Source organism: Triplophysa dalaica, chromosome 5 (genome assembly GCF_015846415.1).
Source record: "Triplophysa dalaica isolate WHDGS20190420 chromosome 5, ASM1584641v1, whole genome shotgun sequence".
Lineage (NCBI taxonomy): Eukaryota > Metazoa > Chordata > Actinopteri > Cypriniformes > Nemacheilidae > Triplophysa > Triplophysa dalaica.
Window position 1 is genome coordinate 4,652,987 of NC_079546.1, and position 17,189 is coordinate 4,670,175.

The 17,189-nt window shown below is 39.3% G+C and overlaps 1 long non-coding RNA gene across 2 annotated transcripts; it reads right to left on the reverse strand.

Annotated features, from left to right (window-relative positions):
- Nucleotides 1–365: 365 nt before the first annotated feature.
- LOC130420366 (uncharacterized) lies at nt 366–16,234 on the reverse strand. 2 transcript variants are annotated; one of them, XR_008906643.1, is made up of 6 exons: nt 16,197–16,234; nt 16,064–16,111; nt 6,304–6,458; nt 6,152–6,199; nt 5,326–5,416; nt 366–1,933 (listed from the first exon to the last, which is right to left on the reverse strand). It is a non-coding gene; the product is annotated as an uncharacterized LOC130420366 (long non-coding RNA). The 2 variants fall into 2 exon arrangements; XR_008906642.1 differs by lacking the exon at nt 16,197–16,234 and having other exon boundaries at nt 16,064–16,184.
- Between the last annotated feature and the right edge of the window lie 955 nt (nt 16,235–17,189).

Consider the following 17,189-nt stretch of genomic DNA (forward strand, 5'->3'; position numbering starts at 1 on the left):
GCGATGAGAGACAGGCTCATCACATTTACAAGACTCAACATAACCAATGGAAAAGTACGTTCCCTACGGAGAGGAGCACTTCATAGGACAAGTGCAAGCCGCTGCATGTGTGTGATTGGTCTATTTCACACGTGATGGTTTTAAAGGAACGGTAAGGTACGCAGTTAAAGTATGAATGACATTTTAACGTTCTCTCTGATTATACAGCACCGATGCTTATAAACGGCAGATACGCTTTAAAATTACACACCTGATGCAGAGGTGGCTTTCATGCGAGCCTCAAATAGAGGGTTGAGTTTATGTGTTTCAATGTTCTCGCACGAAACATATTAGCAGTTATTAGAGGTTCTTGCAATGGCAAGCATCACTATTGCTGTGGCTCATACGTGTTTGACTTTAAAATGACTAATATATAGAATTGTGTGGAATTTGTGCAGGGAATTAAATACTACAGATTTATCAAATTCTATACATTTGTCCCCTGTTCACTTCCATAGTAATTTGTATTCCTACTATGGAAAGAGAACTACTCCTTTAATTGGTTAATCATTGCAACAAAGAACCAAATGCAACTTATAAATTCTTGCTCGGGCATTACTATGTGGTTGCTAGGTTGATGTCTTAAGGGTATCACCCTTAAAAGGGCACACCCTTGACATTTATATCAAACATTCATGTATAAAGCACAAAGGATTTGACTAAATTCCAATAGTAATAATGATGCTTGCCTTAGTAAACAGCACTGAGAGTGATCTATGGGGTCAGGGGTCACTATGTAGTTTGTCTAGGTGTGTAATCCAAACAGAACTTCTGCCAACTGTAATGATAAATGCTCCCCTTTACATGTGTGTGTGCAGCAGAGTCCTTGTTTATCTGACCAGGGGAACGTGAGGAATGTGTGTTTGTTGGTGTGTGGGCAGGTGTTTGCGTGATTGTACAAGTTATGAAAAGGAAACGCCTTCCTCTCTTTTAAGCCACAGTTTACGGCTGAGAGGCCATGAAAATGGATCACAAAGGGTTGATTTTCAATACGAGTTGGTGGTGGTTTAACCTTCCACAGAGGTTAAATAAATGATGACTTTTTTGTGTACGAATTTTTGTCATCATGTTTATAAAATACCATACAATATGCAAACATCTTATGAAATGGTCCATGATGCATCTTGATGACAGAATGTAAATATTTTGCAATGAATTAGATTCTGTCAAAACAGCTTATTTTTATCTGCAGAGATGATTCGTAATCAGATTTTTTGTAAGACGTAATTTACACCGACAACATTAGGGATGACGGAAACACATTCTGGCGACCAGCACTTAACCGTTGACCTCCAGTGATAAAATGAATGTCAGTATTATTGGACACAGGGAAGAAGTGTCCTTTTATGTCCAGACAGGAGTAAAGATAACAGTGACTACAAAATGGTTTCAATCACCAGCTACGCATATTTCCATAGGAGATCCCGAGAGATAAAAGACTGTCAGAGAATGCGAGTGCACTAAACTGCAGAAGGAAGCGGCCGGTTTTGGCAGAGAGAGCTGCTGGAGGATGGGGGTAGTGATCGACAAGTTCGAGTGAAAGCGAAGGATCATGTGACTCACTTGTTTGCGAAGGAAAGATGGGATGCTGAACTGGGTGAAGGGTCAGCGATGGGACCGAAGAGGAGCGTGTCGCACACACTTGAGTTACACACCCTTGCATTCCTGTTAGCTGAGGGGAAATGACCGTAGCATGAGTCGACCGTCCGAGCCTGTGATCTCTTCGCAGTGCGGCGCCAGCGTTGACTCTGTCTGGCCTTTTGACTGCATTTGTATGAGGTCCGCCACTGGATTCCTTTGCAGTGAGTGGAAATGGCACCTGTAATAGTGGCCGGCTATCCGTTATCGGATCCGTTTTGTGGCGCGATGAGCATGTGCATATGCGGAATTCCCCCTGAATAACAAAAGAGTCAGAGAGAAAGTGAGAGCGATGGACTTGCCTTTCTTTAAAACTGTGAAACTTTCATTTTCGTTCTCAGAATTGGCTCTGATGGGACATCTATCTTTCATTATTAGTTGCATTTTAATTAGTTTCTTGTGTTATTTTCACAAGGACTACGTATACAAATATTAATAATAAGTGTAAAAAAAGATAAAATGTATAATAAAAATATTAAAACTCCCTTCTATATGAATAAAAAATCATTTCTATTTGATCATAACGACATTTAAAGTTCTCGTCCCATGCAGGAAGTGGTAGCTTTGCTGTTTGGCCCCGCAAACAGTAAACACTTATTGGTTCAATATCTTGCTGTGTATTAAACATCAAATATGTTTCTGGTTGTCTGTGAATATGTTCCGTCAGGCAGCATTCTTGCTTTTGACACAAAGATTAGTTACAGTCTATGTACTGTATATGACCCTTGTTACGTGTGTAGTTGTTTGTCTTGTAATTATGTTTACGGTCATTCCTGTACACTCCCACAAACAGACATATATTAAGAACATACAAAAGTACATTATTATTCAATTGGCAAGTGAATTGTAAATTGTAAGAGTTGATTTGTACACTTGTGTGCTTTTAATTTGAAAACTAAAACTCGTTCGGTTTAACTGAAGCAGTGGTGTTACAACTACTACTAAAGGCAAAAATGTCCCTTTCACTTTCCAGATGATTACACATATTTTCTTTAAAACATCTGTTATGGTGACAAGTTCTTTGGATTGAGGCGATTCACGTCCATCGGCCCTCCCTCTTCCTCTCGACGCAACCTCACCGCAACATGTCCCCAACCTTGAAGCAGCAGCAATGAATCAGTATGTGATGGATGAGAGAGAGAGAGAGAGAGAGAGAGAGAGAGAGAGAGAGAGAGAGAGAGAGAAAGTGAGATTGCCTACGGACTCACTTGGCAGGAATTGTTTGACTGGATGTGTCGTGTATGACTCTGCAAAACGCGTGCACACAGTCAGTGCAAAGTAACAGCAGAGGTTGTCAGCGATCACTCTGTTGTGGAAAGCGGAGCAGCGAGATGCCTTATTGGATTCTCTCAGGCTGGATGGTCCGTCGGGTCGGGAGACTTGTTTAGTAAGTGTTACACTCGAAATCTGTAAATCATGTGTAATGTAAAAACTCTGTTTTACTGACATATGTAGAGAACATTTGTGTTTTGGTGGCCGGTGTCGGCACAGTTTGTTTCCAGGACTGGAAGGCTTCAGCGTACAGGTGTACCGGCATCCGAGAAAGTAGCTCTGGGGTGTCTTTAACTACTGGATAAACAAAATATTTCATATTGAATTAACTTTAAACCTATTTCAGCTATTCAAATATTTATAGTATTTCAGTATACATGTCCTCTCTGACTCAAACCTATAACATTACAGCCAATGCTATACCAGTTGAGCTACTGAAATACATTATGAAAGAAGAAACCTCTCTACATCGTTCCTTTTGTCTCTTTCTCTTATTTTGTTCCTCGCACATCGCATTTTATTCATGACATTTGCTCGTTGTTCTGCATCTGGGTCCACCCACTTCTGTTCTATCTGTTGTTGAATGCAGCCGTAGGCGTGGGTGTGGCCAGGACGCACCTTGACCTATTACATCCACCTGTCCGTCTGTTAATCTTTTTCAGCTTTATTACCATCTTTATCACCACCCACATACGCTCCACAACTGAAATGTTCGGACACATTAACCGTTCGTTTTATACCGCTTAACTTGTAACTTGCAGTAGCACCACTTTTACGCAACTTTTGTTTGCCTAGATTACAGGTGATCTGATCTGATCTATTTGAAAAATACACTTTTGTGAAGTCGTCGATAAACAGGTTCAATTTATGTTTGTCTACGCATCTAATATAACAACTAAATGTTTTAAAAACCAAGAGAAACCTCAGTTCTGTCAAGCGCATCCACACATTTGACTTGGAGCGCATTTTACATGTGTGTACATTGTAACTTGTCTTTCCATCTGCAAACTCAGTGTGAACACGCACTCGTGTGAAAGTGTTTGCATATTTCCATACAGTAGTTTTGTGTGCGTTTGCATTCTCGAAGGCCCTATTCTGTCCTCTGGTGAAAAGTTCACGCTCATTAACGCCGCGTTTAGTCATCTTTCAGCGCTACTATGCGATTCATCGCCGGCTTTAATGAGTCTCTGACGCGGGCAGGTGATGTCACAGCCCCGGAGATATTCTAGGTCAGGCCTGAGTTTAATCAATGGTAGTGTTAAGATCAGGACAAAAAATATGCAGGTCAGTGATTTTCCACCGTGCGATATGTACGTCTGCGTTTTAGAAGGGGGCGACAGTGTGTCCGCAGTTGGAGAGGGACACCCAGGCATGAGGCTGACTTCCTCTCCTCCCGGTCTCCATGGTAACCGCTCGGGCTCCACTATATCGTGACTCAGTGTTCAAGTGTCAGTGGAATTTGTGACAGGGTCGACATTTAAACATTGTTTCTTAAAGCTAAGAACAGAATGAGTTTCGGGATTACAGGGCTCGAAGAGGAAGAAAATATGTTAGTTTTGTGAGTGTGTGTGAGTTGGCCAGAAATCACATTTGCATCTAGATATTAATATCTTTTATGATTTAGAAGACTTAATAATGTTCTCATTTGTCTTGTGTCAACATTGTTTTTTCTGAAATTTGGAAAGAAGTTCATGATGATAAAAATTGTCATTAAAGCTCAAATAATTTGGTTTTAGAAGAGAAATGAGAGAGTTGATTCCAAGTCAAAGTCTTTGACTTTCTTAATACAGATTTCGGTAAATCTGCACATGGATTGAGACATTGTTGAAAAGTTTGGGGAGATGTGAACATCTGATAAGCATAACACATATATATGAGGAGCATTAGAGTATAATTTCATATCTGTATTATTTCAGTGCTGTCTAGCAGAAACAGTTGTGATATTTAAGAGCTCTTTTTAATGTTTTTCTCCTGTAGGGATCTGAGGGCGTAGGAGCTGAAATGCGAGTCTGCTTGTAGCTTATCTGACTGTTGTAAAAAGCTGCACTTGACTTTTTGAGCCAAAATTTTAGCATGAACACAAACACCACAGCCTTAATCCTGACTACACACCACATAGTAATATTTACACCGCAACCTCTTAGATTTTACATGCGTGCTTGTGTGCGGGGTATGTGTTAGGAAAAAACAAACACCAGTGCCAGAGAAAGATGAGAGATACAGTTTAATTTTCTCACTAGGTTTCAGATTGTTTCCCCCAAGGGGTGTGTTCTTCCTTTTACTTTTCGTATGTATGTGTGCGCCTGTACGATTGGGCGGGCTCAGGGGGACACACCCTCTGTTATAGAGAGAGATCTTCATGTGCTTTCTCTTTACCTGTTCTCCAGTGGAGCTGTACTGGTGGTCCCAGGACAGGTGCTTTCTGGATCATGGAGGCAGGAAAGCATTCAAGGTGGCCAAGCAGAGTCTAGGGGGCAAAATACAAGTTAAGGTAAATCGCTGTCTTTAGTAGTCTGTGAATATATTTTTGATAGGAAGCATGCATGAAAAGTGTGTTTGTGGATGTATTTGTATGTTTGTATGTGCGTGGGAGAAATAAAGACGAGATTAGCTCTGTTCCAAAAACGTGTCGTGTAGTCTACTGGGAACGCCCTACATAGGCAGCAGTTTAGTGGGACGTACAAAACGGCACTTTGTATACAAAGCACAAAAGCAATGTTACTCACAAATGATCCCAAAACAGTTTGTTATTAATATCAAACGGCATGAAACTATGAAGTATGAAACGCACAAACAACGGTGTATCGATACTTTTCATTAAATATATCTGTAGTCAATATTTCTTTAACTATCGATTTTATCAGTATACTCATAACATTGCATTCTGGGATAGTCATTCATAACAGATGTGCAAATGTGCATGATTGGATTATCTTATCTTATTGGAACAGCTTTTGGGACGTGCTTATGTTGGCTTAAAATGTTTTCTTGGTAGATAGTTCACTAGCTAGTACACTAGCTTTGGAACCTGTGTTGGGGAGAATTGGCAAAGAGTTTGTATATGGGAGAGAGAGAGAGAGAGAGAGAGAGAGAGAGAAACTGAGAGCTGTAAGTACGTCAAAAGGAAAGAAACTCAATCTGGGCAGCAGTGAATCATACCGCTGCAATGCCACGTCTCAGTGCATTGACGTAAAGAGAATACCTGCTCGGCGTGGAACAGCAGAAACAGCGGTTCATCTCCTCACCAGTCCTGTGTAAAGGAGAATACAAATCAATCAGAGATGCTAAAGAGAAAATGCATGAGAGATGAATGTGAATGAGAGATGAAAATAGGACAGCCTTCGTCACACATACACGCTGAACAAAGTCCCACTCCTCTTCTTACATGTGCTCACGGGCAAAAGCTGTGAATTCGTGTGCGATGTGCTGACAAATCACGCCCTCGAGGGGATTCGGGAAACATGTTTTGCGATGCAAGTTGACTAACTTAATTGGCTGTCCTACTTGAGCTGGGAGAAAGTGACAAGACAAGATTACATCACTGTTTGAGCACCAATGGGGTGTGAAAAGCTTGTTGGTGGTTTGATAACATGTGTCAGGGTGGTATGGTGTGCCACAGGTGTAAGCTCCCGGATTTTTATCTCAGGTAATCCTTAAATGTTGAGGTTTACATGTCTGTTCCCACTGAAAACAAACATGCTGTGCGGTCACATTGACAGCAATTAGTTTATTACGGTTTTGTGATACAAAATGTTGGACCATTGAGGTTTCACTGTGGGTGGGGCTAACTGGCGCAGTGCCACACAAACCAAGAAAAAGTGTCTTGTCGCTTGTCGCACTTCAAAACGGTCTTATTTCGTCTCGATGCACCTTGTTACAACACATTGTTAATTTTGTGTTATTTGGGAAGCACACACTTCTGTGGAGGTCAGTAGGCAAGGAGGACATCTTTGTTCTTGTGCTTCTAGCTCATAGGCTGTAAAGATAAAATTAGAAATCCAATCACAATTAAGTCTTAAAACATTTTGGTTTCCTTTCATAGCAACATTTACCAAAATATTAAAACGTTTATGGATTCGGTAAAATTGAATGCGTCACTAGATATCGTCCACAACGAAGGACTTTGCCCAGTTATAACACAACGTAACGTTGAGGAAATGTTGATTTAACATGCGCATTATGACCCAGTGGACAATGATGCACATTGCAGTTCATGGCTGGCGTGAAGCCCAGGCTTTCTTATGAAAGCTAGATTCATTCCTCCACCCTGACATTCAGACTCTCTCACTCTCTGCGCAACATTTTCTGGGCCGTATTGAATGTTTTTCATCCTATAAACAGAGAGCGGCTCTGCATTCAGAGGCACACCGCTTACAATCATTAAACAACCTCATTACTCATTTATTGCTGGGGAAAGATATTGAAAATATGACCTATTTTATTCAACGGCTGTTAAGTCATTGATGCGGGACGTCATTGTGGGATTTGAAGTTTAAATAAATCACTTGGAAAAAGAAAAGGGGGATGGGGTGATTTGTAGCTCATAGTAGTCATCACTTTTATTATTATGAGACAGGTTACAATTATCCTGCAGGAAATAACAGTGTAAGCGGTCGTTGTATTTTATAGCGCTCGTATCGGATATTGTGTATACCCGGCAGACTTCGTTTCATCCTTGCATGGGACGTTTTCGGGCCGTCCTAATGTAACATGAGGTGGGTGGTAACTTAATTCGCAAAAAAACCTTGAAGCATAATCCTATCAGGCGTGTTCCAGGATCTCAACAGTCTGAGAGTTTATAACTGTAGAGTTTAAGAGACTGACAGTCTTAGACATGGATCATTTACAGAACGATCGCAGTGAATCTGAATGATCAACGAATAAAACAGTCTAGACTTCAACACAACCCAAAATAGACTTGTTATCTGTTATGCGTGCAGAACTGTAACGTCACCCAGGCCCCACACAAGATTTCTGGGAATCAGAAGTTTACTGTAAAACTTTTTTTCTCAAGTACTTCACTTTCAGTAGATTTGGCTCTGAGCCCCTATCAAAGAACCTCTGCTTTGTGACTCGTTCTTGCGGTTAGCTGGAAGCCCGACCCCGTCCCGCTGACAGGCCGTCAAAGAAAGACTGTGAACAACACGCAGTCAGCTGCGGCCGTGTATTCTTTCCTTACCGTTAATCACCGCCGAGATGGACTCACTGACAGATGATCTGATTTAAGGCCTGTTTGCGGCGTGACTCAGAGGAAGTGCACTTCAACGCAAGTGCAGTGAAATGAGGAACAAATGTGCGGCGTAAACCTGCGGGGAGGGGGGACTGGTGGTAACACAGACATCCCGAAGGATTGTGGGGGTTGGGGAGGTGAGAGTAGTGCGATCCATTGCTTGTGGCTAGACGTGAGTCAGTTAAGACTCATGGCCGTGGAACTTCAATTCAATTATGTATACAGTACAGTAATATTTGGAGCTGTGAGACTTCCAAGAAGTGCTATTCCCTCATAGATAGGGCTGTGTCATTTCTCAGAAAACTCTGCAGGTTTGAATACAATAGTGCTGGTCGTTGCACAACGAGTTTATATATTAAAACTGGACAGTCTAATGAGGATTGTGTGTGGGTTCCTTAAAGGAACAGTTCTGAAAAATAAAATTCTATCATTATTTATTCACCTTCATGTCATTTAAAACCTCTGTATGACTCTTTGTGAAACGGAAAACATAAATTTGAGAAAAGTCCTCAAATAATGGAGGTAAATGGGGATGTGTTTGGTTACCAACATTCTTCAAAATCTCTTCTTTTGTGTTCTGAAGAAGAAAGTCAGTCATGCAGATTTAAAATGACAAGAGGCTGAGTAAATGATGAAAAAGTGGTGGATGTAATGATTCAAGTTGGCTAATAAAAGGCTGCCCATCACCATTGTGACCCTCGGCAAAGTACCCGAGAGGTTAGTCCACTAAGAAAATCTAAATTATTTCTTCAAACAGGTTGGTGAAGCACAAAATATGACGGATATGTTTACAATGCTGTCTGTCTGCACCAAAAACAACAGAAACTCTGACGGTATGCGGGAGAGAGCGGTGAAAATATTCTACATAATGCCCCTTTGTTGTGTTACACAGAAGAATTCAGTTTTGAAACCTAACGAATGCGAGTTTTAACACAGCTTTCTTGTTTGGATGAACTATTCCGTCATGTTGTTTCAGGGAAATTGCCCCTGTTACAAGTGTACTTAAAGTAACTGCAGACAAAAGCATCTCTAGCGTATGGGCAGACAGCATGTTTAGAGGTTATCAGAAATGGGAATGTGTACAGATACACACTGCGGTGAGAAAATGAAAAATGACTGAATTGTGAAGTGGTGTTGGGTTTTCCAGGCCAGTTCCTCGGAACATCTCATTTGGGTTTGGGATTGTCTGGAAATTTGTAGTTGCAGGTCACGGTAAATTCCTGACCTTCTTTGTCAAAAGCCTCTTGTTACTTCTTAGGTCATTTCAAAATACACTTAACCAATCTAGGCATTTAATCTTACACCCGATTTTGTCCAAGCAAATGATCTGCAAAGAATGTCTAACCCCCCAATACCCCCTCCATCAATAAGCAAGCACTAAATCATGTTTCATGGCTGTTACAAAACAAACACATCTTTTCTGTAAAATGCGATAAACCCTTCGCTATATCCCACCCGAACTTTCGGTTTCGTTAGGAAACATGTCAACGCAGCACAATCTTGTACCTAAATAAACCCATTCACAGTTGTCACTGTGAGTTGTTTTAAAAAGGCTTCTCGCGTAGAGCGTTAAGTATGACTCAGGTCAGCATTACATCCGCTCTCAGCCCACTCGCATCATACATTTAGAAGCAGCATACGTATGTGCATGACTGTTAATCCCTAAAAGGGACAGCAACAATATGATCTTAATCGTCCTTTAAAATAACAGTTCCAGGAAACTTTGTCTTATTATCTCAAACTTATTTTCTTTTCTTTTTCCACCGTTTCACACAGTGTTTACTCCGGATAAGTTTAGGCCACCCCTCTGATAGGATTTTTATGATTGTTTATCTGTTTTTGCCCAGAAAGGAATATTCTCCTGTGGCTGTGTCACACTGTGTGTCCACAAGTGGGCCAAAGTTCAGCCTGTTCCTGTCAATAGATCAAAAGAACCAACCAGATGTCTGAAATTCCTCCAAAATAGTGAGACAAAATGCAAATTCTAGAGAATTTACGCACCAGGGATTGCCATAAAATAGAGAGAAAAACTATTTGGGATATTATGACAAATATTTGCAATACTATAAAGCTCTTCGGATGACGTGAACAACACTGGTCCAGAAGAACTTTCCGTTTCAGTGACACAAACATTTGAAAAAAATACAATCAACAGAATGTTTACAACCGATTTAAAGTGCGAAATATCTTTAAGATTTATTTATGATATAAAAAACATTCTTGTATTTACATCATGCATAGCGGTCTGTATGTACTATACAAATATCGATATTATTTGAAAGAAAAAGATTCTGCAGTGAAATGTCGTTGGATTTTAGCACCTCTCACGCAGGAGCACAACTTTTAAGTTATAATTTAAAAAAATGTGTGACAATTTCCTTTGAACAACTCATTAAAAAGAGGAAATAAAGTGAGAAAGAGCAACCTGCTGTCATAACAGCCATCATTCTATGTGAACTATGCATGAACTCAGGAGCACATGCTAAGCTATATTAACAGAGTGCTGAACTTGGCTGTATTGAGTGATCTGTACGGACTCTCTCTCTTTCTCTCACACACACACTGCAGTTAAAGCCATCTATCTTCACAGCAGAGCCAGTGCCTCTGTTTTCATTCCAGAGTGGTTTTGGCAGTCGGCTTGACTTAACTGCAGTGTAGCTTGGGGACTGCGATACAGAATTAAAACCTTAATAATACCTCCTGACCCCAAGCTTTCAGTGTGGTTCCATAAATTCCATATAGACCTGCATAAAAATATAATCTTATTGCTCATCAACATGGTTCCAAGATAGATAACGTTCCTGGAACTGGAGACCCTCGAGGAACCATTTACAGAGACGGGTTACTTCTCTGCGATCAGAGTTTCTTTCTTTTTTAACGCCGTCCCTTCTCTGTTAAGGGTTAAGTGCGCTTTTGTACATGTGTCACAGTCTGACGGGTCAGAATAACAGGATTAAAATAAAACACACCTTGCATCTTATGATTCACATCTGACTCATCAGGTAAAGTATTCATCCGCACAGCCTTCTCTTGCGCTCTTATATCTTATTTGTGCGATGCATTCGGAAAGAGGCAAACTGTCTGTTTAACGAAGCAGTGAGACTGGGCAGAAGAGTGTGTTGTAATGAGAAAGGACCACACTTGTTGTATAATGGTGTGTGTCATGAATAGGCCCACACAGAATCTGTGCTCTCCTCTGCGTGTTTGTTATTTGTTTGGCTACTTTACGTTTGCAGCTACCAATATGAGAGTGGTCATTTTAGTTTTGTTTAACACATTTTACCAGGTCAGTTCTGCCTAGTTATAAGTCTACATCATCATAATATGAGATATTTGAAGCATTTTTTTAAGATTAGTAAATTGGTTGAGGGTGGGTTTAATGTTTAATAGAGGTGATAGATGAGTTTCTATAAGCGGTAGATGTGTGATGAGTCCGTATCCTTTAGGCCAGCGTGCACAGTAGGAGTTTAAACATTAAATGTTGATGCCGTGTGCACTGTGTAAGCATACGCTGTATACGTTTATGAATGTATAATGTCGTCGATAGATTCTAGTGATCCTCTACTGCCTGCTTTTGAAACATTTCTGTATCACTTATGTCACAAAATTAAATCGTAACAATGTTTTTCAAGGTTTTCTAAACCCTCCCTGTTTGCCATTGGTCAGAAAAAAAGGTTGAAATCTACACTATTGGCCAAGCAAATATTGCTTTGTAAAGCTGAACAGATCATTTATAGTTCATCCAAAAATAAAATGATTATAAAATTCCCCCTTATGTCATTCAAAATGTCCATGACTTTCTCTTTTTGTTCAACAGAAGAAATACTTTGGGAAATATCTAGGTGGTTTTGTGTCTATACAGTGAAGGTCAACATTTTTAATAATATATTTTTTGGTGTTCTGCAGAAGAAAGTCATACCGGTTTGGAATGACATCAGGGTGATTAAACGATACAATACTTTCCAGATTCATTTACAATAGGAGAACATATTTTAACATACAAATGGTAACATTTGACGCACTGTATGATGTAAAGAATGTCTAATGAACTATGTTGGGCGTAGAGACCTTTGTCTTCTTAAGGAAGTTAAACCACCTCTCTAACAGATCAAGCAGTAAAAAAGTCACATGGCTAATGTAAGCAGGGTCATGTCATGAGAGCACACTGGAGCCATACAGACAAAAAGGATAGTGATTGTTTCTGTTCGCCCAACCACATTCGTAAAGACTTAAACATTTAGCCGTCCTTTCTGGCACCTTGAAAAACTTAACCGAAATGAAATAAAAGAGATGGGTTGAGTGACATGCTTTCGAGTGCTCAAAGCATGTTGTTACTTAAATACTTGCTCTCGTCATTCTCTCTTCAAAAACCAGGCCGAAGCGGGAGCGGGATGATGTCACTGGTAGAATCAAGATATCATACAGTCTATTCATTCATTTGTGTGTGTACATGCGAGTTTCATGCCGTGTCATTTCCTGGGAATGAACAGAGCAGAAAATTGAGTGACAGGGCGCAAAGAACAACACCTCCGTGGTGGGTTTTTCACACATGCACCAGAGAGCAGGACTCACATGTGTGTTTGTGTATTCACCAAATTGGCAAGTCCTTCATGCTAAGCTCCGTTTTAGCTGGTTGTTTATATCTTGCTGGGTCTGAGATTTAAGAGTTGAAACACTGCCCTCTTCTGTTTATTTCCTGAAGTTGCATTATCGGTGATTACAATCAACACAAATCTGACAAGTGATGGGTCTGACTAAATGATTCATTCTTTTTATTCCATTATGGCTCAGAAAAACTGAATTAGAAGCTGCTTAAGAAGATTTTAGCGCTAAAAGCAGAACCAAATGTAACTTAAAATGTAATCTTGTTTTCTCTCATAGGTTTTCCTGAATACATCCCTGTCTGCCATCGTTTGGCCAAACTCATGCTAAAGGTAAGGCTGTTTAGGTGGCATGTGCAAGTCTTCATTCATGGGCCGCAGTCAGACTAGTTTACAGAACCAAAGGGATTCAAATTATAACCAAAAGCTGGCTATATTAAATGTTTTTCTTTCCAATTGAACTGACAAATTAAAACAGTTTAGACCCTAAACAGTTAAAAAGTGACAGGTTAGCTGTTACTCTGTGACAAAAGTTAACATTGAGTGACTCAGGCCATTAAAACATGCACATGCACCTGCAATGTCTGCTCGACTATCTGTACGTGGGATTGCTTGCCACGGTGCCAGGCACATAATAAGGTGTGTAATAACACACGGTAAGGCGGATCTGCATGGATTTAACAAGCTGGTAAAAGAAGGAATGACAGTAAGCTTATTGCTGCAGGCCATCCCGATTGTTAAGGAGTTAATATAAGATACATGTCAGGAAGAAAAGTGATTCTGAAGACTGCCCTCTAGCACAGTTGGGGACATGTTTTTGAGAAAATTACAATTATACTATTCACGAACTGCCTTCTTCCATGAAAACAATAATGGTCAAACATGAATGGTGCTCTTTACCATAGTAGACAAAAGAAAAGAGATTTTCTATTGTACATTCAAATGAGGCATGATGACACATTGTGTCAAGTCTGACATTTATATGGGCACATTTGAATCCGATTGGACATTCATGGAAGCTTTGTAGTTTCTTAATTTTGTTAGTCTGACTACATGTAATTCTTATTTATATCGAATGTGTGTGAGGGGTTCTTTACGAAGACTGGAAGCCAGTGATTTAATAGGTGGCTAGCAATGACATCATCACTGTGAACAGCCATAGGCTGAAGGATAAAAATGAGGAGGAGCACTCGAGAGGTGTGGTGCTCTATCAAACAGCTGACAGCGTACCACATGAGGGAGGTGTGTACTCCACTGCATTTAAGACAGCGTGCGACAACTTAACACGGTTAGCCTCGAGTGGGCCCTAAGACTACGTCAATGCTGTGTCGGTGGTAAGTGTGCGAGTTAGCTTCAAGGACCTTCGTTGGCCGAAGTACAGGTGAGTGACCAATTCTGTTTGTGTAGCGAGGTCTACTTTGAATGATGACATTGTTTAGAAAGGTCGTAATGACTCATATTTTCCATCTCCAGGCAGTTCTTCTCTGAAAAAGGCCTGACGTCATCCTCCCACGGACGGAATTGATGCGGAGATTCTTTCGGAGCAATCAGGGTCTATTTATACCCAGATAAACACACCATACATCAAAGTACATTGTTATGCAACAAGATATGGTCACATTGTGTTATCGTTTTCCTCAACTGATCTAAGATAGCTTTGGAAATGTAGTCTGGTATCAATGAGGAAACGCAGATTTCACTATTCAAAAGATATAGCCATGACATTTGTTTAAAAGTGTCACTTCCTGTTACATCATGCCCATTTGCGATTTTAACCTTTTCCCTTTCCTTTTGGGTTAAATATTAACCAGTGACCCAAGGTCCGCTCATGGCATTGCTTCCACGAGAGTCTTCCTTCTCCGGATGCTGGTTTCACATGGTGGTTTAGATGTGTTCTACCAGTGTCTAGCACCATTTGAAATCAGTGTTCTTGGGGTGGAAATTGCAGCTGGATCAAGTTTCACAGCGATGGGCGTATCCAGAACAAATCAAGTGACAAAATAGGACAAAGTCAATATGGCTTAATGGGTGTTGTACTTTTTTCTGGAAATCTCTTGATCTGATTCTGCAAATATTACAGCATAGGAGGACTAGATAGCATTCATGATTTATCTGAACCACTTAAACACACTCAGGAATAGGGAAAGTCAGAAGAACACAGAAAAATGTCATTGCAGCAATGCTTATCTGTGCAGCATCAATGTGATGGTAATGTTTTAACCTGTTAAAGTATCTCATAAAACCTTGGTTATCTTCAGACGTTATCACGCATTTGAAAAATGCTTTGTCACGACAGTCACGCATAAAATATAACAGGATAATAATTTAGCATCATAATCGTTTTTAAATGTCTTACATACTACAACAGTGTAAAATTAACTGTATGCAAACATATCTATTTTATTTCGTCATATGATTTCATTCTTATTTGGCTGTTAACATTGTTCAAGAGGGCTACTAGTGAACTGTCATCTCTCAAGCCTGTTCTCCCTCTCTCTGCCCCCATATCTCCCCACCAGAGGATGACTGATTTCCTTTGGTGCTTAGAGTCCCTTCTGTCATCTAGCACCATATGAAATCGGTTATAATGACTGGGGATCAATTCTTCAGTTTCACATTGTGCTCAAAGTCTGTTCATATATACACTGTGTATGTTCTCAAGTCACCAGAGGCTTCTGCATCCTAGATAAAATGACCCACTTTAAGACCGTGCAGTTATTCTGCCCTCTTTTGGTCGTAACGGGGTACTACGTCAAACTGTGAAGTTTCAAACAGGGGCTGGTATTAAACTTACTGTTCTAGTGTATGATGTAGTGGCTACTTAGATGTAATCAAATATACAGACTGAAAGGAAAAGGTTAAATGTTATAATTTATAGTACTGTTTTTTTTTTTGCAATGTTAGCTAATGTTGGAATACGGCTGTAATGCTTTCAATAAGAGGAAAACGCTTCTAAAAACATTTCTATCTTTATTGTTCTTCAGTAAATGTTATTCTGCATTTAAAAAAAATAAAGTCTGCAAGAAACCTTTGTACGTCACTGCGTTCATTGAACACTATAAACGTTATGAACATAACACTGCTCGCCTCACACCTCAACATATCTTTCACATTTACTTGATCTACTTGCTCACAAAGAAAAATATTAAGACCCACATTAGACCACAAAATACGCAATGGTAACATGTCTGCTAACTTTACACCTGACGCTGGCTGAGGTGGCTAATAAATATGCTAGGTTTACTTGACTAGCATGCATTGATGTTATGTAATGTTAACTTACTTAAATTCTTCCGGTAGAGGCCAGTCGAAAAATCAATAGACACCGACTCTAAATAAATCAATAAAACACAAATTTGTTGAGTATTTCTGTATGTATTTTAAATATGTGAGCATGCTCTGCTAGAAAAACTTACCGCTTTTTGATTCAGCTTGTTTTAGCGCCTGACATCCAGAATCAGACTGTGACGTCACGTCTAACGCAGGAACAGTAAGTTCAAAAGGTGGCAGTTTAAAAATCGTATAAGCGTCTAAATAAATGACTAATTAATACAATGCTTCTTGATTAAATACTTTTTACGTCATAAGATCTTTATTAATTTAAAGATGTATTAAAAATGAAATGAATCAGTGTATACCTGAAAAATATCTATATACGTACATATGAATACGTAAAATAACATTCATATTGCAGCTACTGTCTTTTCTCATTCAATTTCAAATGCAAATGCCTATAATTACTATATTTAAGACATTATAACTGCAACATGAAATCCTAAACGAAACGTATCAGTATGCACTTGTCATTTTTGGAGGGGGGCATATTCATTACAGTCTTATTAAAGGAGCACTTTTTTTCGTATAAAATAGATATCACGAGTTAGAAGTAAACAAACTAAGAATTTAAAGCTTTTCAATGGTTTGGATATCTAATTAGGTTGTGAGGGATGAATCGGCCAAACTGGGCATTATGGTATAAAATCACAACTTTTTAACGATTTCTGATCTTACAAACAACATGACAGAATATTTGGCCTACATTATTATATAATATGTTTAGTTTATGAATTTGGCCAGTTTGCTTATTTTGATGAAATTTGTTTATTGCATCCGTAATGTATTATATTCTAATGGCCCTAGTATATAGTAGAGCAATAATGTAAAATACACAATACGGTTTTAATGCAGGAAAATAATTAAAAGACGTTCCCTTAAATACGATTAGTTTAATTAAAACAAAAGTAACGACTACTTTAGATATTTTTTCCATTGAAGATTATGTACAGACATGATATTCAAATGTTACAAAAAACAACGATACAAATATAGACGTAAATAATAAAGTCTTTATAAAATGTTTTCAAATATTTTAATAGAAAATAAAACTACAATAAATTACATTAGCAAAC